We start from the raw sequence: 25,845 nt of genomic DNA on the forward strand, positions 1-25,845 counted from the left end.
GATTAGGACTGCATTATTTATTAAATCGCTCAGCGGTATGTCTTTGCCGGTGGTGTGGAAACTAGCTACGACCGAAGCTCACCACCAGGTCTAAGTTGAACCAGATACAGGCACTTACGAATACACTGACTTTGACTAGAAGTCAAATGAAACTAAAAAAAAAAAGAATGATGTGCCAAACCGGTAGTAAAGTAATGCACGCATGTCAGGTCCATGCAAGTTTACTTACTTGGAATAAATATTAATTTGACTGCTTAAAAAAGTGGAAGGTACAAAAGAACCACGTCCAGGTTTTTAATTCACCACGTTAAATCTTTCTCATTTTATGATAATGTCGCAATGCAATGATTGTAATATAACCAAAACTTAAATGTCAAATTAATGCGTTTAGTTGACGTCAATGTCAAAATTGGTGTCACTTAGATTCGACATTTACGATTACCATCACATTACGACAATTGTAGGGGTTTTTTGATAAGGAAACTAATTTAAACGACCTTTAAGTTACATGTAAAGTGCGTTAAGTCGTAATCCTAATCCATATTGCCAAGGTAGGCCCGCGAAAGTGTATAGGCGTAAATGTAATAATATTACGCATGACGTTTTAATTGATTAGAATCTGGCTGTCTAGATAAAAATCCGCAATATATATCAGTCGTAAAGTAAAGAACGCAACTTCAAATCTGAGTCTACTTGGGCGTATTCAGAAGCATGAGTTGGCAATACTGGAAGCATTAAGTATTCTATCCTATTTGTCGCCTGTGATGATAACACTGACAAAATGTGTCAAATAATATGATAGTATTAAAATTGAGCATAATTCTTTGCGAATAATTATATTAACTGCAAAAAGATTCATTAACTACGGCATTTATTAAGGATCAAGCAATTTTTAATCCGTACAGCAAAACTGTGGAAATACGGCCACAAAAAAAAAATTGATATAGAACATTAATTCTTTGAACAAGTTCAAGTGATGGATTTCTATGCTTTAAATAGCTTATTTGCTTCAATAACTAGGAGTTTTTAAAATAATAAGTTTTATTTCTATAAAAATACATTACTACAACTTGTCCCGTTTAATTGCTTCAAAATATGTACCCATTAAATAAAACAACTTATATAAAACATCAGCATGACTCATACAAGTTAGATGTAACATTGCAGACTTACATAAACATGCACAAAAATAAAGTATCGCCATATTTGTCAAAGTCATGTCGTCTTTACACAAATCACGAGTATAGTTTCGCAAAATGCGAATTAAGTCATCTCACACCGAGGCTCGGTTGTGACTATAATACCAAAGTATTTAACTTAGACCGTGAGAAGTGTGCCACTATCAGATTTAATCTTTATGTATCATCGTGAACTCTAAGACTAAATTGTAAGAAATTATACAAATTAGTCATAATAGCTATGACAACAAACAAATGAATGTAAAAACATCAAATGTCTAGTATGCTAAACTGCAAAACCAGACGTTTTTAATTTTGACAAACTGTGTGACTTTTGTGTTGTGCAGTTACATAATGTCGCTGAGAAAAGTGTTCTCGACTTTTTATTGTCCTTGAAAGTTTTTTTTTATTTTCATACTGTCTAATATTTTTGGCATAATAACTTTTTTCTACGAGTTAGCGGTTTACTGTCATGTCATCTTATAAGAGTATATTTGAAAGAGAAAGACTTTTAATATTTCTTTATGTTATACTGGTGATATTGAAAAGTTTAATCCCTTGGTTGTGTTTGTAGCTTTGTGGAATACGGGAAAGATTTAGATCTACGCCCGTTGTTCGACTTCACATTTAGTTTAATTTCTATTTAATGGACTATATACCAACTTCAAAGAGTCTTTGGAGTCTTTTAAAAAATAATTAAACTTTTAAATTAAATAATTCTGTTGAATCTGAAGCAAAATCTAGGTATATATTACACGATTGATTAGATTTTAGAATACATGAGGACATTTAAAAGCCTCAATATATCCACGGTAAAGAGGCTGGACTCTACAGTTCGAGGTCAGTGGTTCAATCCCCACACGTAGGACTATTGTTCTACACAGGACCTGCCTCACTAGACGTTACTTTTCTGTCAAAGTATATGATCAACGATCTAATGCGATTATAAAAACTGTATCTATAGAATCGATGTTTCATAATTGTAATCGTGTTCGTGTTAAAGAGCTCTGTAAAAATACCTTGTGTACTTGAATGGTGTAAAAAACGGGCAAAATACTTTTAGTTTGATATAAGATATACACCAAATTCAAGATCGTTTTCCTCAGAAAATGACAGACAATTTTGTTCGTTAATTTGGGTGCGATACTAGTCCATATGTAATTGTTCTAAGTTTTACACACTCATTACATAATCTTTCTATTTAATTGAAGAAGAATAGGACTATTGAGATAAATGAATGTATCTGTAATGTAATGTATGTGTAATGTGGGTATCTGTGAGAAGGCATCTTCTAGTCAATCGCGTGTCGCTAGAAGCTATATCATTGCTTAGCATCAGGCGTGATTGCAGTCAAGCACTAGCTTCATCATTATCAATCCATATTTGACTCACAGCTGAGCTCGAGGCACCTCTCAGAATGAGAGGGTTTAGACCAATTATCCACCACGCTGGCCCAATGCGAATTGGTAGACATAACACACGCAGATAATTAAGAAAATTCTCTGGTATGCTTGTTTCCTCACGATGTTTTTCCTTCACCGTTTGAGATAGTTAATTTCTATAAATGCAACTGAAAAGTTGGAGGTGCATGCTCCGGACCGGATTCGGACCCACACCATCCGAAGTTGGATATCCGCATAATAGCACTATCAAAATATATTCTTAAAAAAAGTAGAACAAAGAGTTTTCGCCGAGCCATGCATTGATATTATTTTTTGTTATGAATTATTATTTAGCTCGTTGAAGACCCGACGAGTTTCTTATTATTGAAATTCGAGTACAGAATTCTTCGGTTGAATGGTTTTATGTGTAGGTTGCGAGCATCTAAGTCTACTAACGACTGCCTCTATGTTCCTCATTTTTTTATTTAGTAGGTTAAAGGTAAAATGACCGTAATTTTATTAAGTCAAAGTTTAAGAAAAATTAATTTTAATCACTATTAAAAGGTTTTTCAATTTGAATTATTTTTATTTTCAATTGAAATACTTTTAATTTTTTTAAATCATAAAATGATAATAGTGAACAAATAGTTTGTGATAAGTAAAGTAAAGCGAGGGAGCAAAGCGCGTATTTTTATTACAGTGTTCTTAGTAGCAGTTGTATTGTGAAAAAACTAGTCTTGTAAAAACGTATTTAATTTATGAGATCAGAGAAGAGAAATAAAACAAACTATAAAAATATTAAAAAAAAAACAAAGTTTACCAACAACAATTTACTTCTTAGCTATAATGTTAATATATTGGACACCCACGATTATGGACATATAGGAGAATCGGAGCTTGATTCTCTACCAATTATTTTAAATGCTATTACGATATAGGCACCAGCTCATCAAATCGTAAAAGACTTAGGCCGGCTATACACGAGCAGCGCGAGTAGTTAGCCAGTCATCAACATACATGGACAGCTCTTCCAGTTAGAGTCAATAGCTTGAAACTGCAGTCAATAGCATCGATTTTGATGGCCTCCGTGGCGCAGTGGTATGCACGGTGGATTTACAAAACGGAGGTCCTGGGTTCGATCCCCAGCTGGGCCGACTGTGATTTTCTTAATTGGTCCAGGACTGACTGGTGGGAGGCATCTCGGTAGGGTTTGACGTACCGCCAAGCAATTTAGCGTTCCGGTAAGATGTAGTGTAGGAACCGAAAAGGGGTATGGATTTTTATTATTATTAATAATTTAGCCATTGACTACAATCTCGCCTTATGGTAAGTGATGATGCAGTCTCAGATGGAAGCGGGCTAACTTGTTAGGTTGTTGATAAGTCTATAAGTTCATTAAGCAGTTGTAGCTTGAAGCAGTCGATCTTGACGGCGTTACGGTATTCGTGTATGTCCAGCCTTATAGAACATGTTTTCATAATCCCCACTAACGATAGTTTAATAGAAGCGTTTTCTTTTCATTAATAACATAATAACATCACGTTATTTCATATAAGTATACACGCAAGCGGCACGTGCAGTAAAAATTATAATACGATATGTGTTTTAGATTACGCTTATTTGTCAGCATATGACAAGTAGTAGTCCATTCATCGGGCGTGTGGGAAACGTTGTGAAATTGAAAATGATCATATTTCTTTTAAAAGACACTAGGCTATTGCACAAAGATCCACCTAGTTTTCGTCGTTAGCTATTCATTATTATGTGCCGTGGGACTTTTGCCGCGATTGTTATGGATTTGATAGACGCATTCCTTGGACGGGCCGTAAGTTATTGTGTTTTCGTAGTACGCAGGTTATGATTTTTATTTGAATAGAAGGTACATATCCTATATGTTAGAAATTATTCTAACACTTGGATATATCCGTAGTTAGAAGAACATAGGATATTCCAGAATTAATAAAGATATTCCAACATGGTGGATAATTAGCCTAACCCCTCTCATTCTGAGAGGAGACTCGAGCTAAACAGTGAGCCGGGCATGGGTAGTTAATAATTCACTTTCAAAGAATAAAAGCCACCGAACTCGTGTATTGATTTGTCGCTGACTATAGTTTATGCTAAGATTTTTCTATCATTCAATGAAGTTGCAATGTAAGTGTAGTATTGTCAAACAAGATTTACTTTATTCTACACGAGAAGCCAAGTAAGCGAACTCCCCAGTGGGAAGGATGTATTTATATTATACCTGGATTATGAGCATAAACATCGCGAGTTAGTTAAGATTTTGCACTAAAATAACACCTAAATAGGTGGTATTCATGTAACTCAGTATCACCTAAGTAAAGTGCACGTAACCCACGCAAGTCGCCTATGTGTAATGTGCAAGAAAACTACTGAATTTTCCACTGTCTGTAATGGATCAAGAATAAAATGCCACTTGATATGTCTTACTATAGATCGTGTAAGCATAAATTCCTCAAGGCTTACGACTATAATGCATCTTGTAAATGCCAGAAGCAAAACAACGCGCTGCCATCGCTGGTACAAAACTAACATACACTGTCTACAATTTTATTGGCCTAGTTTTGGACGAAGGTCTTATGTAAATTTTGGCGGACAACTGAGTAATGACTGGTGCGAATAATAACAAGACAGATGGTACTATAAAACGACTTTAATATAGTCAATTGTTTTGGCAAAATGAAGTCATGATACATTACATTATTTTTGTTAATGTTATGCTGACTTTTAGATTTGATCGTTAATTATAATTATTTATTAATGACATTTAAAATTTTTTCTTTAAATGTTACTATTCTGTATGGACTTTTTATATAATTCGAAATTGCGAGTTTTAAACTAACCTCTCTCTCTCTCTTTGTCTAACACTATACTTTAGAAAGAGAAAGATAGACTGAAATTCGAAACTCGCGCTTGCGAGTTATACAAAACATCGTTATAGAATAGCCCTCCAGCGAAATGTTGCTCAGCGGCAGAAATAATCATGGCTATATTACTTTTATAACAAGGGATCACAAATGAAGTACTTTAGTCAATGAATAAAATAAAGCTAAAACCTCTGGAGAAACTAAAACGGGGACCAGCTCCAATGGAACTTTGCATAACGTCTAACATCGTGGTCAAGTGCGGAAAACACCAGGAAACGAAGAAGATAGCTAGTTAACTTAATTTATTGAGTACAAGAATGTTTATTATTCCATGTGGTATGTCGATTTAAGCACTTAAGGGCCATTCCTTAAATGCCCATGAGCAGTAATCCTAAGATTCCTTGTACTTTCCTTGCATACTGGACGCTCTTATTAAGGCCCCGCATAATCATGACCGCTACTATGCATAAATGAATGTTAAACCTCGATGATTTATGGGAGGGCCCGATGAATATTTAAACGGTATCGATCTTACAAAGGTATGATTATATTTTATCGGGAAAACGTTTTCTATTTCATATTTCGTAACCTGAAACCTGTTACGGGATCTAATGCCTCATTGGTGTGGTTGCTAGTTATTTTATGTAATTTAAAAAACAATGGGTACGATTCCATGATCGGCAAAAAAACAAATTATATAAATGCTTAATAGCATTGATTATAAATATTATATTGACTGTGTTCAAAGAAGTTCAACAGATTCCTCATTCAGCTTCGTGTAATATTTATTTTTATTTAACAATGAATAATAAACAGTTTTGTCTAAAATCAGGGATAGTGATAAACGGAATAATTATGATATCTTCGTGAATTAAAAGTGTAAGTTTTTTCTACTAGGTATATTTAGATTCAAGAAAATCGATTTACTGAAGGTTTGACTATTTTAATTATAAAACGATTTAATTAATTATAACCAAAACTTGTGACCAAACATCTCGCATCGCGTCCAGTCTAAAAGTTATCAAAATAAACGAATCACATCTCGAAATGTTGACGTAAAGCTTATCAGAAAGCTACAAATAATTCGTCAGTATTTTTCATTTTAATTCAGTAGCCGCAACCCTCAAGATAATTGGTTTTCATTTCGTTATCTCCATGACCGAAATTCATTGAAAACGGTTTAAATTCAAAGCGTATTAAAATATGCCGAGGCATTTCGACCAATTAAAATCTTGCGCCATTAATCGCAACTGATTTATATTTCACACGATTCCATTAATTTTATCTGCGATAATTCACTTAAAATTTTAAATTAAAATCCTGATACGCGCGTAGGAATCATGGTTAATTTGTTGCGAGCTGATTAAAATGAGGATATCATAGATCTTTGTCGATAGATAAAGATTGTAATCTCTGGAAATGGATTTAAAATTCTGTAAGTCAATAAAGTCAATAATTCTTTTGCATTAATTTTACACTTATATATTTTTGTCAATATTAGACACTAGCCCCGCGGTTTCATCCGTGTAGTTTCCGTTTCCGTCAGAATCAGGAGATAAAATACAGCCTATGACACTCACAAATAACGTATCTTTCTAGTAGTACAAGAATTTTCAAAATCGCTTTAGTAGATCCAGAGATTACCAACTACAATACCACAAACTTAACCTCTTTAAAATACTAGTACTAATATAGATAGTGCACGGTTGTACCTAATTATATAATAAGTTTTCCGTTTTCTTTTATTTTTAAACATAGTATTATTAGATTAAAATATGTAATAGTATTGCAATGATTTGTTAAACTTCAGTGAAGTATAAAATTAATATTTATAACTGATAAAAAAGGTAAAGTGTCAATTATGTAGCCAGATAGTTTCGTTATAGGCTGCCGTGATTTTTATCAATAAACCCGATAGCTCCCATAGGCGTGCGAAATCGAGTGAAATGAATGTTGCGTCACATTGATTGGCGTGGCTGATTGTTATAAAACCGATCGTTTATGGAATTTTGTGATTTTGTAAGTTTAAACTGGAGCACTGTACCACCTGTCTTAAAGCGAGCACTTTCACAGATTTACGATTGTATGCTTTACTTCCGAATATGGGTTTTAGTAGCTATTTGAATTATTTATTTAAATCATTATTAACCCAAATTCGGCTCACTGCTGAGCTCGAGTCTCCTCTCAGAATGAGACGGGTTAGGCCAATTGTCCATCACGCTGGGCCAATGCGGATTGGCAGACTTCACACACGCAGAGAATGAAGAAAATTCTCTGGTATGCAGGTTTCCTTACGATGTTTTCCTTCACCGTCGGAGACACGTGATATTTAATTTCTTAAAATGCACACAACTGAAAAGTTGGAGGTGCATGCCCCAGACCGGATCGAACCCACACCCTCCAGAATCGGAGGCAGAGGTCATATCCAATAGGCTATCACGTGTATTTAAATAACAAAAACATATTTTAAGTTTTTGTTCTTTTACTGCAAAATTAAATTCATTCATGTTTTATTTTGACAAGCTTTAGCCACGATTTTGGTTTTTTTTTAATAAACGACCCTAAAACTATCGATAAGTTGTTTGGCAACACTGATTAACTTAATTTTAAATATAAAACCCGGCTAAAACCCAAGTCTCAGGTAGTATCGAACACATACGGCGACCTTAGTCATAAGTTTGTTCATGCAACACGGTATAATTGAAACCAGTCACGTGAGTTTTAACCGAGTATTATGTATCACGACAGTTTAAATTCTAAAATAAAACTTACTTGCTGGTAATGCAAAAAATAAAGTGAAAAACACGGCATTCAATAAACACGTCCAACAATGTTGCGCTCTTTCCATCTACAGAGGTATACTTCATACCTCGTACGTGTGATTTTACCTGTAACAATACCATTCAGATTAAATTATTATACAGCAAGCAAGCAAAATATCAAGTTGGAGTTCCACCTCCAACTTTTCAGTTAACCCGGATCGGTTTCGAACCTACGCCCTCCGAATCGCAGGCAGTGGTCATATGTACTGGGCTCATGGCTCCCACTAGAGGTCATATGGATGGACAATCAGAAATTAGTAAGCTGTAGTATTTCTCAGTGCCACTAACATGCGACCAACGCGATAATCTCGTGAAGAGAAATAGACAAAATTCAACCAATTGCGGTGCAATCGGAAATACTGCTATCTCTTTCATTGCGTTGGTGCTATTAGATGGCACAACTCCGACGCTATTAGACGAAATTTTGTCTATATTTCTCTTCACTGGTCGCATGTTAGCACCACAGGACAAGCACTATCACCACAGTATACTTAGTGCTATCACTGACATTAACTGATTGATGAATAGCTGACATAGTACTAAGAAATAAGCATAACGTGATCAGTAGTGCTATTCTCGCAAGTACGAGTTTCGATTTCACCTCAATCTTCCTCTTTCTGTATAGTATCGTATTAGAGAGTATTCGTGAATTCAAAAAAAAACATCGTTAAATAATAGCGGTTCAGCTTTGCTGTAATTTGTACTTTACACTCGTATTTGTAATTAACGATTACGCTTAGGTTACAAATGTTAAACCTAATTAGTTTTTCTGCGTGTGGAATTAGTTGATCATAACAAGGCGTGCAATATAAACCTAAAGCTGGCATTCATGTGTGTGAACAAGTCGAGTGTTAAACAATTGGATTCCCATACGCCGATTGCCATCTACGTGGTAAACTTATGTATGTTACGCAACCCTAGAAGACGTATGTACGCAAAGATAATGAAAGTGATGTTTTTGTACGTTAAAAGACGTGTGAACGTACTATATGGGACCTAGATAATTGGGTCTGTAGGTGAGGTCTCAGGTGGCTTAATGTTTGCGATATCGGATCTCAATACCTATTGCGCTTGTACTAGTTTCTGTTTTTGTCGATTTATTTCGAATACATTAATTTTGTATCAGTAAGCAGCCTCACTGGATCTAACTAAAGATTGCCTGCGGAGTTAAGAAATTTGATAAGTTCGTATTAACCCCTGTGCCACGTGAGCACGTAAAACATTATGTCCTGCGATCCTATAGGAAGACCTATTAGAGTGAGGGTATAGAAAAACTACCAAAGCGAGAAAAAATAATCAAATAATCTACTAAACCGGTTTATCATGTGATTTTTTAAAAGTATATCATGCGTATCTGGGAACAACATATAAAGACTTATTATTATCGTTAAAACAAATTATTATTATTTTTAAATACGAGAAGACAATGTTATTTAAAAAAATATATAATTCATACATTAAATGAAATTGCTTTTTATAAAGGATACCATATACAAAAAGGTTTTTTTGAAGTTGTTGTCTGTTTGTCTGTCTGTTTCTTTTTTCGGGCTGATATTTGGAAAGGCTGGATCAACTTTAATGCAACTTTCATTGGAAAATAGAGGAGGTGATAAAGTATCATAAAGGCTAATCTTTATTCCGGAAAAATCAATGATTCCCACGGGATTTGTGAAAAACTGAAAATCACGCGGACGACGTTGCGGGCGTAGGCTAGTTATATATTACATTTTAATTTCATTTTCATTTGATTGAAGTATACGGTTTGTACATTCTTGCGATTGAAACATTGTGTATGTACATTGAAGTGTTCGCTATCTTTTGATCTACTTTGCTTTGGACGGACGTAACCGTTTCTCTATATTACAATCTATTCTTATTATCTTTTGTAGAACTTAAGGCCAAGTATACCTCAATCTTCATCACTTTTTTACCGACTTGAAAAAAGGAGAAGGATTTTTTAATTTGCCTATTGCTATTTTTAAAAAATACAACCACTTTCACGTTTCTTTGATATCATTAATTCGTAAATACTTTAATAAACTTTACTGTACTCTAAACACGCAAATTGTTGAATGATATAGAGAAGTGTCTATCTTAACGAAGTGACTAAAGACTAAAAAGCTTTTAAGTATTTTTATCAACAAAAACGGATTAAAAATAGCATACTATGAAAATAAGAAGAAACTTTACTGCATGCAAAACACATAATAACAGAAAAAAGAAAACAGTAACAAAAAAAAATACATTTCAGCATGCAAAGGCGGCCTTATTGCTAAAAACAATTTCTTAAGGGCAACCTCTTATGACAGAAACGTAGAAAAAGTAATAGATAGGTATGATAAAGTAATAAGGTAAAAAGAGTAAATTGTCAATGATGAAAATGCATACTAGCTTGACGGGCGGAGCAGGTTTAATGCAAAAAAAATATTTGGTTGAAAACTGCCTACCGGCGTATATCTAAATTTTAGGTCACCTAGAATTCCAACAGTAATGTTTTTTTTGACGGAATGGGAGTTAAAATACAAATTGGCCAATCAAAGTGACCATCAATTAAGTATCACACTTTCTAAGCATTCCACCCCAGAACCGATAAAATACTCTTTGTAACCTTTTTATTTTTATGTTCATCAATAAAAAGAAGTTAAAAATTGAGACATTTTATTTGCATTTATATAAATTGTCTCGGTTTATGAGTTTTTATTTGTTCGTGCAATAATGATAACTGTTTTTTTATAGTTTTTGTGTCTTTATATTATCGCTCATTATTGCGTAAGGTGAAAACGTTTTTGAACTCAATAATTATATTATTTGGTAAGATTTTTTAGTAATAATAACATTTTATTTTTAGCGTTTTATATTTATATCTTGTGAGATTTTAGTATATTGAAATAGCGGTAATTTTTATTTTTGCATTTTTTTTACATATTCTGTTTAATAAAATTAGTTTTTTAATGTATATCTGATGTTTTTTATGTGAGCGCATTAATCTCAAATTCAATTTTAATTGTCAAAAATCTAAATCATTTTGATTTTTGACAATTAAAATAATATATTAATAAATATATATATAATATATTTAAAGTTACAAGCACTTTTGTCAATTTGAGACCCTACCACCACCGGTTCGGAAGGCAGGTTCTGCGGAGAAGAGGAAGAAGAGAAGAGAGAAACCAAACAGTAGTTTAGATTTAGTTATCAAACTGTGTGGCAGACTTCCCTTTAAGATATCAAGTATGAGCGATGATATCCTTACTTTGATACTGGTATCTAAGAGTACATGTAAAACGGATGTCCGTTCAATATCGGAGAAAGGCGTATTCGATTGTTCTATCAAACCGATCTGGTAATCAAACAGATAAGGTAATATAGAACATCTTTCAAGTGTAGGTATGCACCATTGACATTTTTAAACTAGTATAGTCCGTAGCTTTGCCCACGTGTAATACGATTTGTTTTAAATATTTTCTCTTTGTAATTATAAATCTATCACAATAGGGATAAATTTAGGTAAAAATATTTAGGTAAAAATTCGATTAATTTTAAAGAAAGTTATTAAAACAATGTGTAACTTTTTACAGCAAAAATACACTGTTTTTTAATCATCGTCGCGTTATTGCCTTTCTTAAGAAACTGGTTTAGTGGTTGGTTTGAAAGTCTATACTGAACACACAACAGTTTTTGTTTTTTATATACTGTAAAATTGTGACGGTTTTTTGCGAGATGTCCTAAATAATAATTATTTTGTAGGTATTATAAATAGTACGAGAAATATTATGTTGAATAAGAACTTGTTCCTAGGGCTGCATAAGTAATATGTCACTTGCAATTCAGGTTACTCTATTGTGCATTTAGATTTTAATCAGTAGTGCGAAGATACTGTAAAAAAGTGTTGGGAACTAAAAAGAAACCTAATAAACTTTGTGACAGTGATTAAGGATGTTATTTAAAGTATTTTTTTGTTATTGGTTTAATACGATCTTAGCTGGTGAAGTGATAATCATTTGTAATGGTTATGCGGAATTAAAGTGACAAATAATAAATTATTTACATTCTTTAAGAGGAACCTACTGCTAGCAAGCACTAATATGCTTACACCAATCATCATCATCATCATTAAACTGCCTCGTAGGCACGGTGCTTATGTGGTTTCGTATCGCGGGTTCGAGTATTGGGTGGGGCTATGAAGATCTGCGTTTTTCTTTCTTCTAAGAATTAAGAATTTTCAGTGAAAATTCTGAGCCCATACTTGGTAAACATTGCATTATGCCTTAGAAAACAAGTTATTTCCGTTTATCTTCATTAATTCATCAAAATCTGGATACCTACATACCTAACATACAAATTCGCCCGCTTCCATCTTCGATTGCACGATCACTTACCATCACGTGGGATTGTAGTCGGGCTAACTTGTAAATAATAATAAAAGAAAAACATCTATCATAGTCTGACTATACTGTAGGTGTTATTAGCAATCAGTTTTCCGTTTTCCCAAATATGACATCATAACTGAAGCAAGAAAATATAATATGTAGCTGTCTACGATGTTGACCTCAGACGTTTAGCTGCACATTATGAAAATGAATCTAAAAATTATTCTATCCGTCTAGGTATATCGCCATCTGTGCATTTTTTTACAATCTGAGTGATGTACTTTAGTGCAGAATATTTCGGATTTCCTTGAATTTTTATCAGAAATCTCCGTCTACGTCTCAGATACTCCTTTCGCATGAGCCATATTTGACAGTGCGCAATAATGGATTCCAATTTGCATTTAGTCGAATTTACCCCCGGAATCGAGTCGAATTTATTGCATCTTGATTCATGTGTCTGGATGCAGCAGACGAATAAATTTACTAAGCATATCAAATACTCGCATGGTGACCAATTTTTTCGTGAAGTTATGACCGAATTGAAACCTCTTTTTTGTGCATTTACCCGTTTCAAGGGTTCTGTCTGGATCTTATGTCATATCCTAGCCTGTTGAATTATTTAAAAACTGTTCGTAACTTTAACCATGCGTCGGTATATCTTTAAATTGGCTAAACACGTAATAACCAAAAATCATTCGCTGATATAAAGCAGCCATACCTTCATATCTTGTTTGTACCTACTTACTGAAGTCAGCATATTTTTGTAAATAGATGATTTCCAAAATTTTGTTTGCGTTTTTGTTCCATAGTAAAAAAAAACATCACATATAAACAAAGCAATCCCTTGCAGGACATGCAAGGCACATGTCCTACAAAGTGTCGTCGAAAACCGAGACTTAGTTGTTTTTATTTTACCGTATACCTACTATCATAATATTAATCAATAGAATTTAGAATTTTAAATTACAAATTATCTGATACAGATCACAGAAATGTTAATAACTCTTTATTAACAATCGTCGCATCTTTCTGCAAGATATTTCGTTAATTGAATAAAATATTGTATAAAATGTACATCAGATTACAATTATATGTACTATAGATATATCATAGAAATTGTGTAATAACCTGGGAATATTTTATATTTTATGTCTTGGGAAAACTTCTTGTATTAGCCTATTCCTTTTACTTACGTTATTATATTAGAAAAAATAAATAAAATTCACAGCGTATATTATGAATATAGCGGGATTTGCTTTCCTGGTATCTACATATCTATGGTCGTACATAGCGAAACATTTTAACATGAAAATAATAGGAGTATATCCAACCTATACCTATACTAATCTAAACACAAAGAGGTAAACTTTATGGTACTATCTCTGGATCTACTAAAATAATTTGGAAAAATCTTTTACCACTAGAAAGCCACGTTAATTGTGGGAGTCATTGTGGCTATATTTTATCATAAGAACGGGAACTACGCAGGTGTAACCGCAGGGTGTCAGCAATTTTATAACATTAGTGTGTATATTATATTCAGTGCTGTGTATAGCTTAATGTAATAACAACAAACTTTTAAAATAATATTTGTAGAATTTTAGTGCAGTGTGTAACCAGCCTAACGTAACAAAGGTGGAGCCGAGTAGGTATCGTTTACAAACCATTACGATACCAGCGATAACACGTTCACCGCTTTTAATACTACAAATTAACGGGCAAGAGATGGTAACTAGTTATTCAATAGCCACAATGCGAAGATGGTATCGCGGGGGACATTTCGATGCTAAGTACTATTCACCCATTAAGTTGGCTACCCACAGTCCGATATACCCATACGCTTGTTGCGCTGATGGCATGACGTCCGGTAAAACTCATCGTGTGTTAGTCGCGATGTGCATGACGGCTATTATGGCGGCTAAAAGGTTTGAAGCAAAAATATATGATCAAATGAACTTCCGAATAAAGTTTGATCATTATTATATGAGTTGCATCATTAGAATCTATGATATACCATGTAGTTCCTCTATTTAGTTATCAAGTAAATAGGGGAACTACATGGTATATCATATATGAATAATGATGCAACGAAATATAATCGCGACCAACACACGATGAGTTTTACTGAACGTCATGCCGGAAGTTCTGCAGGCATGTGGGTATTTCGGACCGTGGGTGGCTAGCATTTACAATGATACCATCGTCTCCATGGTTTGTGTGCTTGCCGAGATGCATGCGATATGTTGCGAATAATCCCGACTATCACCTATTATAACTAAGATGCGTTGTCAGCGTAAATGGTGAGAGCATTATGGGATGAGAGCATCAAGCATTTGCCCGCGGCTTCAATATTTTCACTTGGTTATCTTGGACTATTCAGATATCTCGATTTCGTAGTCGATTGTACAGCAAATCGAAAGTCTACAAGTAAATAATCTCTATTATTATTAATATTAGCTGTCATACATTATAATATTTTTAAATATGTCGGCAAAAATATAACGGCGTTGTAGGTTTGATAAACATCCTACTAATATTATAAATGTGAAAGTTTTTATGGATGTTTGGATGTTTGTTACTCTTTAACTCCGCTACTACTAAAGTGATTTGGCTGAAACTTGGAATGGAAATAGATTTTATTCTAGATTAACACATAGAATTTTTATCCCGGAAAAATCCATGGTTCCCGCGGGATTTGTGACTAACTGAATTTCACGCGAACGAATTCGCGGGGGTCCGCTAGTTATACTATAGAAGATAACCTAAGACTCTTGGGTGTGTCTATCTTCCGAATCAATCAGCTTTTGTGATGCGAGTATATTCATATTTATGTTTCTTATATGATATATAAACAGTAACATTTGCAATAGCGTGTATTGTATCGGGGTTCCTCATTCTGGAGCCCTGCACACAAGTTGGTTGGGCATTTAAAAGCCCCGCATTGTAATTGTTTTTTTTTTGATATTTTTTTTTGTGTTGACTAATTTTGAATATCAAAACTTAAAGAATGGAGTAAATAATAAACCGTTGTATAAACACCGTGAAAATGTCAGGTCATAAGAATTGGCTTGGCATATCACTTACATCTAGAGCAGGTCGCATAGGAATTCTACTCCATAGCGACGAAAGTACGGCGTAGCGAATCTAGTCGTCTAGTCGCAGTTTTTACACTTGTGAGAAAAAAGAGCGATCTTTTTGATAATTCGCCACGGTTTGTTTTACAGTGTTCTATTAACTACTGTAACATTTATATTATGTTAAAATTACTACTTGTTGATTTATTTCGTTAAAAATAAAAAAGTTTTGTAAAGGCTTGAATCTCGTTTTCAAATTCATAATAATATTATTTTTAGGTTTTCGGCTTAATGATTGTTATCTATGTTTAAAAGAAAGTCGTTTTAGTTACACTGTTTATAACTCAAGAAAGGCTAGACCGATTTAGCTGAAAATTGGTGCGGAGGTAGCTTAGAACCAGGAAACGGACATAGCATACTTAGGATATGGGTAGGACAGGGTTGGATAGGGGTAGAATTTCACGTGAATGAAGTCGCAGGCCTTTCTTGAGTTAGTTCTACATAATAAAATTTATAAATACCTTTTTTCACATGGCACTTTTTACAAAATTATTATTTCTTGTCGTCTTATATTATTTAATTTATTTTGTTTTAATTTAAATTATAAAGTTAAGTTTTTTAACCACAAATTATTATATATTTATATATTGTTATTTTTATATACTGTGTAACGTAATTAGATGTTAAAATGTTTATCACAGTTGATACAGCGTGGAAAATATATAACACATAAATATTGTAATTCATCGTCTAATACCAGGAAAGGAATAAACATGCATGAAGGCAGGTCTTGTGGATAATTAGAAGCGAACAGCGATTATATGCAAATTGTATGGAGTAGATCGTTTTGAAATCATCCGTTGTCACACCTACCCGTGGTAATTTTGTGACTAACAGAACCGCTATTAACATTTAAATCAGGTATATGAATCTTAAGATATGTAACGTTAGACAATAATAAATTAATGTAATTATAATTATTTTACATAAGACTTAAATTGTTGTATTAAACAACACAAAATTCATTAATTTTTATAAAAGTCCAAGTAAAAAAAATATATAAATATATTATTGAAAAAAAAAAATGAGAGACCTGATTTCTGTACAAATAAATGCTCACAACTAAGTAAAGAATTATTAATTAAAAAAAATATAAAATATTAATTTTCAACAATATAATTAAACAACTTCTTAAAAAAATGTTTTAAGTACTCATAAATATGATTGAGAGGAAATTCCACTCGTTTATATTTCGGGATGCATTTTGTACTAAATTAATGTCCTGCTATTGGGTTAATGAAATGACATTGTTAAAATATGTACAAAGTTTCAAATTATGCATTTCAAGATATTAAATAATAAAAATACGTAAATACTATGGTTGAAATAACATAATTTTAAAGAACTACTAATTCATAATTTCACAAGAAAAAAAGATGATTTATGTTACTCGTTTACAATTAACAAACTAAAAGTTTTATATTTTATATCTTGACATCATAAGTCATAGAAATATTTATTACGTAAATGTAGCATAAAATTGCAAAAAAATCACGTAATTGCATGTGATTGATTAATAATATAATCTAATTTTCAAAATTTGAAAAGATTCCGTCCGCCCACACCATCACAAAAAATACCCCTAAGCGTCGGTTACGTAAACAATATAATAAAATCTCTAAATAAATCCGGGGACAAAATATCGATGTACAGATAATAAACCGGAATATTGTCATACACCTGATCGAAATTGAACCAGACAGGTCTGTCAGTTATCTAACTCTACGCACTTATAGTAGTGAAAGCGAAATGTTTAATTATTTTTTTATTTTATAATAACAGAGATGACACAGCGGTTCGCCGCGGTAGACATGTCTTATTCTTTTTCTCACCACCGGGATGCAATCTTGTGCGGCGTGAAATGATTAAAAAGAAGTATGATTGACTTTTGACGGTGTAAAATGATTGCAATCGATGTATTGCCTCGATTCATAAAATATCGGTATCCATGTCTCAAAAAAAGGCTAGCTCAGAATATATAAATAGCTTGCCAAGCGATCTCTGATAACAGCGCTCCTATTAGGCGCGTAATTATTTAGATTGTAGAAGTATATTGGTAGTTATATCACGAGATTAGCATTTCACTTTCTATTATACTTTAGAAAGAAAAGCCGTTGTTGAATAGGAAGTTTAACATTGATAGCTTCGAGCTTATTAGTTAAGACGGATCCAGAGAATTACTGTCACTTTTTAGTTGATTTTACTTGGTGAAGCCATTTTTAACTTTTACTTTTATCATAAAATATATGCAATTTTTTTATTTACATGCAAATATTTTAGGTTTTATACTGAAAGGTTGAAAAAACCTGTACTTTTAAAAAGGCCGCATAAAAATTACCTATATAGCTTAGCGTGGTCATTATGTATTAAAATTATAACTCTGATAATACTATAAACTTATATCTTTATATTTTCTTTTATTGTGGCAAAATGATAAGAGAATTACGCAAATGTTCCAATTTTTGTTTCGCACTTACTTTGTTGTATCGGAGATAAGCGAATTTATAACAGTAGCTGAGAAAAAGGCAGTGTAGTATCGTTCGTTAAAATAAAAAGCTTATAAATAAAAACTTTGTTCTTTTTTATTTTAACGAAAGATTGAACGAATTTATAATATATTTAACTTCTTATATATTTTTCAGGTTCAGAAATTATTGAAAAAAGTAAATATTTTTCAAGGAAATTTTCACATTTAAAATTAATAAAATAAGTAAAAGTAATTAAAACAAAAAAAAAACATTTTTTATTAATATTTATATTTTAATAATATTTTTATTAATATTATATTTAAAAAAATCTTTTATTTCAATTAATTTTACAAAATTGAGATATTTTTACTTTGAATATTATTTTATTTAAAAGATAACTGTCGAGTGAAAAAACTAAATAGTTTTAAAAACGTTACGCATACATATATTTGTACGTATTTTAAATTATGTGAAAATGTATTCTGAATATAATCGTTGGGTCACATCCCGAAATTGTTATGCGGGTCCAATGAGAAAGATGTGAGCAAAATGCGAGTAAAATGCGAGCAAAATGCGAGTAAAATATGAGCAAAAAGGCGCCGTCGGCCGGCGGGTAGTGTAACTCACTTTCTGGTTTACTAGGTCGAATAATCTCGTTTATTTTTTTTTATTTCTATATTGTTATAGAGTGAAAATCGTAGTGAAACTGTTCCGCGGTTTTATGCATTTTTACGCGCGTAGGGCAAGGTTACACTTTCTTTGTTTGCTCTTAGTAGAGCAGTTTAGAGCTGTCTGGATGATCTTGTCTTGTATAATCAAAAATTGCAAAAAATAATTATGTTTATTATAAATATCAATCAGAGTTTTCTAAACGTAATTATAGAATGTGAGATATACAGTAAGTTCTAACAAAACATACAAATGCTAAGTACAAGTAGGTTGGCATCTGAAAACTTTAGCATTCCGAGACCAAAGTTTTCTTTAAGTTCATTTGTTATTTTTCTTAATAATTAAAATACGTTTTTGTAAGCTTGGCGATTTTTTTATAGATTTAATTTTTCTGTATAAACATTATTTATTTGGGGTAATTTTTTTCACAAAACAATCCAACTATATTTACTGTTGCCGCGTTGAATATAGAATAAATTTAGATTTTTTTACCGGACTGCGTCAGAAGGAGGGTAATGTTTTTTGTTATTTCAATCCCAAGAAAGGGAAAAATGTAGCTAACCATTAATCGATATTTGATGCACTAAAATAAAAAATGTTAAACAATAACTAATTATCAATAATTTTTAAATTGATTGATTATATTTATAATGTTAAGAAACAAAAGGCTTAAACTAAATGAATAGGTGGGTACTATTTCAAATATGTTCAATAAATATAAATCCAATAAATACATTTTTATATATAAAGTTAAAATTAATTAGCAAATAAATTTATTTATCAAAATTGGACAGTTTGAAATTACACGTGTTCGTAGCAATCAGCTACAGTTTAGGAGAGTTTTCCATATTTTTCTATTTTTATTTATAAAAACAAATTAGTGATAATTTTCTATAACTTATTCTTCTTTATATTATTTTGTATTTGTATAAGTTGAAACTGTTATAAATAATTGTTCAATTACATTTTTTAACTTTTAGCTTTGAGTTGTACGTTTAATATTTATTTTATTTAGTTTAAAAATTACTATTGAAAAACGAAAAACTGTTTGAATAATAAAATGAGTTAATTTTTAACTATTCGCACTCTATTTGGAAACTCAGTGATGACATTTGATTTCACACACAATACACGTGCCATAATATTTTGTTTAATACGTCGCAAAACTTCGTGAAAACTTGAAAAAAAAATCTGTATTTTTTTATCACTACGACAACTAATCACACAATAAAAAAAAATTAAAAAATATCCTACCTTGTCCGAAAACACGTGAAATATATCCCTTGGCTAAGTTTTTCAATTTTGAAATATACAGCACTTTTACTTTCAAATCACGAAAAGTCCAATAAAAAAATAGTCAACAATCCGTCAATGTTAATTCGATTAACCACTCACACGTACAAAAAAAAATCACAATAAAATATCGTCAAGGCACTTAGCACACATCGAATATCCATTCCAGAGCGGGAGAGCTTAAAGCTGATGCGCGTGCGCAGGCCGGCGAGGCATCGTGTTATCAGCGCGAGCGGCGGGCCGCGCGACAACAACAGAACTTGCAAGCCGATCTCAATAATAACAAGAAAAGAAAACGGTCCAGTTTCAGCGAGGCTTCCGGATGGCTCGGACGGGGCGCGGTTGACTCTCTCGCACGCCCTGCGCCGTCTCGCTCCCTCTCCCTCTAACGGTACTCGAGGCTTGAACGATAGCAGTCGCGGGCCTGACACCGCCCCGTACGTACACTTCTACTAATTGAAAGGGCTTTAAGCCTTTTTACGTCTTTGACATCGCAACCGATGATTGCATTGATAAGATGAATAGGTAACGATATGAATATGATTTAGTACTAATAATACATTGAAAGTTGAACCGGTTTCCTTATTTTAATATTTTGTTGTCAAGTTAATGAGGCTTTATTGTTTATACTAGATTGATACTGATAATCATTTAATGGTATTAAGTAGAGATAGTGATAAGGTTTTTTTAAATTGCTGTTTTAGAGTTTTATCTTAATTGATTGATTTATTTATCGATTTTGTGGATATCATAATTGAGAGTTCGTTGATGTCTTTTGTATGGGCTGTTTTAGTCAGTGCAGTGAGAATGATATTTTAGTTAGTGAAGTTGATTGAATAACTTAGCCAAAGGCTAAATACAAAGCAGTTTACGTATACAGAATGGATATTAATAATAATAATAATAATTAAGGTTGACAAATTACTCGTATGTAAAGAGTTACAATAAAATATGTCATACCAATTATTATTCAGAAAAGTAATTAAACAGTTCGAATTACAAAGAAATTAATGAATATATATTATATTAAAGTTAATTATTTAGAAATAGTTACAGATTATTTAGAACGCATTCGAGGCTATTATCCGAGGCGAAAGTAGGTACTTACCAATATTGAAATATTAATATTATAAACTATCTTTAAATTAAAAGGTATCCTATACATTAATTTGCATAAATTTGAGAGTTGTTTTAGAGTTGACAGTAAATTGTTATTAACAATGTATTTAAAATTAATCTAGAAGCTATTCTTAAAATACGAGCTTCATTGAGAAGTAATAAAACTTGCTTATGTAGAAATTTAAATAAATTAATATCGATTGTAGCGAGCTTAAACTATACTATCTATATCTACATTATTAATATTATTAAGAGGTAAAGTTTGTGAGATTGTAGGGGATAATCTCCGGATCTACTAAACAAATTTTAAAAATTCTTTTACCAATACCACGTGGCTATAGCCTCGCTTAAAAACGTGGCTTTCTATACGGGTATAACGGGAATAATAAAACGTATACGTTATCCCCGTATACTGACGGGGACGGGAACTATGTGGGTGAAACTGCAGAGCGTCGGCAAGTTTTCCATATAACTGGGATAGCCAAAAGGTCGGAAAATTGTAGATTTCCCTAAACATTACATTCAGCAGTTATAAGTTAATTTACTAACAGACTAAATGAATATGCTGAATACTTAATAAACTGAGATAAACTACCCAAATGCGGACAAATAATGTTTTTTTAAACGTTGTTTATTTTTTCGCATTTGATTAATTTATAATACCGTTTATAGTATTAGATATTTTATCGACTTTAAAAAAGGGAAAGTACACTTGTAGGTAAATAGGCGTTTGGTTTTGGGTTTTATGTGTTATTGTCTTTGTTACTTTTAAATAAATAATTATAGGTATCTAATAAGGAATATAAATTTAATGTGGTTAAAAATTTTATGTAAACAGAAATCGGTTACAAGAAAAAAGAATAACCCACAATTACAGATTCCCGAAAACCGATAAGTGCTGTAATTTGTGACGTGGTCAATAAATTGGTTTTGATTAAATAAAAACGTGGTTGCCTTAACCAAATACTGAGGTCGGTTCACTGGCAGAGCCGCGGGCATGAGTTGATACAGTCTCAATGAAGTCATGACATTAAATCATATTCACAGGATTGAGAGCAAAATCGTGTGGATACGTGAATAAAAAATATTTATGCACACTCACATTACTTTGATAAAGATTTTCGTCGTTACGGAATTCACTCAGAAATTCATATGGTTGTAACTGTTTTAACGTGTTTTAATTATGTTATGATTACTACGTTGGTACAGCGGTATAGGATCACGAGGTCCTGGGTTCAAATCCTGGGTTTGGCTGAGTTGACTGAGTTTTGGAGCAGTGTGGTGGGTCCATATCCCCTCTTCTATAAGGAGGGAGCCCTATAGCGGGCCGTTAAAATATGCTGATAATAATTAATTACGTTATCTTTATATTTGAGACATCTTCTAAGCACCTTAATCTTGAATTGATAAACGGATATAGGCAAAACTTGGCACAGCAATAGATAGTCTGGAATAGTAAGGCATTTTATTTTTATATTTCAACGGGGGCGCGATTCACGTGAGTGAGACCGCGGTAAACTATTATTATTAAATAAAAAATTGGGTTCCTCGGCTAAGTCTGACAAATGTATGGTTTATAGTTTTTTAGCTACTTATAAAAATATTTATATTAAAAAATAATAATTTTATTATATTAGTGTATCTAATGAAGTAGAGGATTTACGAATAGATACATGCATTTAAAAGGCTGAATTTTAATAAAAGTCAGAATACATGTACTCATTGCGTAAATAAGGTATGTAAGTTCTGTAGGTAGTCTGTATTAACTGCAGAACAAGTAATTTAAAGGTGATCTGAAATGCAAAAATACTGAACTCAATTAAGGATTGTTCGTAAATTATGGTTCTCATTACGTTAAGAACATCAGCGTCATAAGTCTTCATTACAGCTTCAAAATAAAAGCATTCGTCAATCACAAGCCGTATATGTGCGCTCAAGGTTCCGTAGGTATAAAAATGTAATTAAATCTCTCCTAAATTGACCCGTTGACTAGAAAATATACAGCAATGAGTAATTGTGAATACTTTTAAAAGTTATCAAAATTGGTTAAACCGTACAGAGTATAGAAGTAATCTATACTAATACTAGCGGACTCCCGCGGCTTCGTACACAAATCCGTTCTTAGCGGATATCGACTAACTATAGACTAACTCTCTGCCAAGCGGCTATCGAGATTTCGTGATGAATGAACTTTTGCATTTATATATTAAGATTACAAAGATTATATAGTTTGGGGTATAATCTCTGGATCTACTGAGTCAATTTTGATAATTCTTTTACAAATATAAAGCCACGTTATTTGTGAGTATAGTAGGTTATTTTATCCTCGTAATTTCTAGGGAATCGGGTCTATCCGGGCGAAACCGCAGGGCGTCTGCTAGTAGAACATAAGCGTGGAGTGTTTATCGCAACATATTATGACTAATTATCATGAGAAAAAGCCAGTTTTTTTACAACCTTGGGTAAGTAATCTGGGGTAAACAAAAAATAAAAATTTTATAGCTGTAATAACAAGATGTTTAATTTTAAATTTATTTCAGTAATTCGTAGCTTCGGTAACAGGATCTGCCTATAAAATTTCCATTGCATTGGCCAATACCGCGATGGTCAGATTTTAGTAATCCCAGTCAAGTTTGCCTTGTGTTTGTTTATCTCGTCTGATATTATTGTAGGTTTAATTACAATAACACAACAAAAACAGAGATGTGAACCAATGATTGAAGTATTTTAAGGTTATGTTCTCAGTAATCAATATTGATAAAATTTGAACAACCTCGTGTCTTTCTGGATTTGGTAAAACATAATTATATTTTTTACAAAAAGATTATTAAATTGAGTTTTTTTTTTAAATTATTACTAGGAATTGAAAATATTGAAACTTTAAGTAAAAACTCTTTAAAGGTTTTCCGTGTATTCTATTTTTTTGGAAAAGACGAAGGTTTTTCTTACTATACATAACATTAAACATAAATAATGTTTAATGTTACCATTTTGATTTTAAATATCTTTATTTATCTTTTACTTTGGGTGAGTTACAAAATATGTTTTCAATACTAATCGTGGAGTTAGGAAAGTGTTAACAATGATAGTTAAACTCTATTATAGAGTTATATAATTGCTCTAAAAGGTATAAAAATACAGCTATTATCTCTTATCGTTAAATAGTGCAAGTTGGGATACTATACTAATTACACCGTGATACTAATTGAGCCGTGATAGCCCAGTGGATATGACCTCTGCCTCCGATTCCGGAGGGTGTGGGTTCGAATCCGGTCCGGGGCATGCACCTCCAACATTTCAGTTGTGTGCATTTTAAAAAAAATTAAATATCACGTGTCTTAATCGGTGAAGGAAAACATCGTGAGGAAACCTGCATACCAGAGAATTATCTTAATTCTCTGCGTATGTGAAGTCTGCCAATCCGCATTGGGCCAGCGTGGTGGACTATTGGCCTTACCCCTCTCATTCTGAGAGGAGACTCGAGCTCAGCAGTGAGCCGAATATGGGTTGATGACTAATTACACTTTTATTATTTGGTGTACTGTTGGTCAAGGAACATTAGAAAACGAAATCAATAATTTAATTGTTTGATTGTTTGTATTGTACTTCGTAACATAACCTTTGTTTGGCTCTACTTGTTTAACAATGTAATCTAGAGAGCCTAAATTGTGAAACGCACAAAAAGATCCATTATCACAAAACGAGAGGACTTGCAAAAGAGAAACCAGCAGGCCAATTCTGTAACGATGTTTTGTATAACTAGTAGCAAGGGAGCCCGGGATGCAAAATTTGCACTTACTAAAGCTTCATGGGGGACCGATTACATTTAGTAGATTAGTTAATTGGAAGAATAAATGGTTATATACTTTTTCGTTTTCAGCGGTGGGGAAAAAAAACTTTAGACTTTCAGACTTTATTAAAAAATTACTAACTTACTTAATTTTAATTACTTCGGCTTACTGAAATCGTCGTAAAATATTAGCGATTAGTTAGGAGATTATTTCCTTCAAAGTAAGTAAAAACTATCCGCGCTCGTGGCTCTAGAACAGAAATATAATGGTTTAATTTTGTAATTGTGGAACCCTCCCATTCCACTATGTCACGCTAAAAAGCTGGTTCTTCACAATACAAACAAAAAAGTTTGAATCGTGCCGCGATGCTAGATGCAGCTCATAACTATGGGCCCCGTATGGGTCTGAAACTAGTCGGGCATACTCCGATGTTGTATAACGTGAGTTTTCACTGTGTTTCATAATAAGTTATTATGAATAACACTCACGATAGTTTAAATTCTAAAACAGAATAGCCCTCGTGCTCCAGATCGTAACTCATTGGTGGTAATCGATTGCGCAAACGAAAATTTATCCAGTAGTTAGCATTTAGCTTTTTTGCCTTTTGTCTTACGGCGCACCATCCGAATCATTAAAACCCGTCAATCAACCCGCCGGACGCTACCGGAGGCTATCTGAAACAGAAGTTACGAAAGGCATTGGATACGACGTTTGTTAACGACTTCACA

General features: G+C 32.8%; 1 protein-coding gene across 1 annotated transcript in view; it reads right to left on the reverse strand.

The window, feature by feature from the left end:
* The window catches only part of LOC112048953 (transcription factor hamlet), a 163,875-nt gene extending 143,382 nt beyond the window's left edge, over window positions 1–20,493 (reverse strand). Inside the window, exon 1 of the mRNA XM_024086668.2 lies at window positions 20,169–20,493. The gene's annotated coding sequence lies outside the window, so the exon portion shown is untranslated. The remainder of the gene's footprint in view (window positions 1–20,168) is intronic.
* Between the last annotated feature and the right edge of the window lie 5,352 nt (window positions 20,494–25,845).

The sequence above is a fragment of the Bicyclus anynana genome, chromosome 19 (assembly GCF_947172395.1).
Source record: "Bicyclus anynana chromosome 19, ilBicAnyn1.1, whole genome shotgun sequence".
NCBI classification, from domain to species: Eukaryota; Metazoa; Arthropoda; class Insecta; order Lepidoptera; family Nymphalidae; genus Bicyclus; species Bicyclus anynana.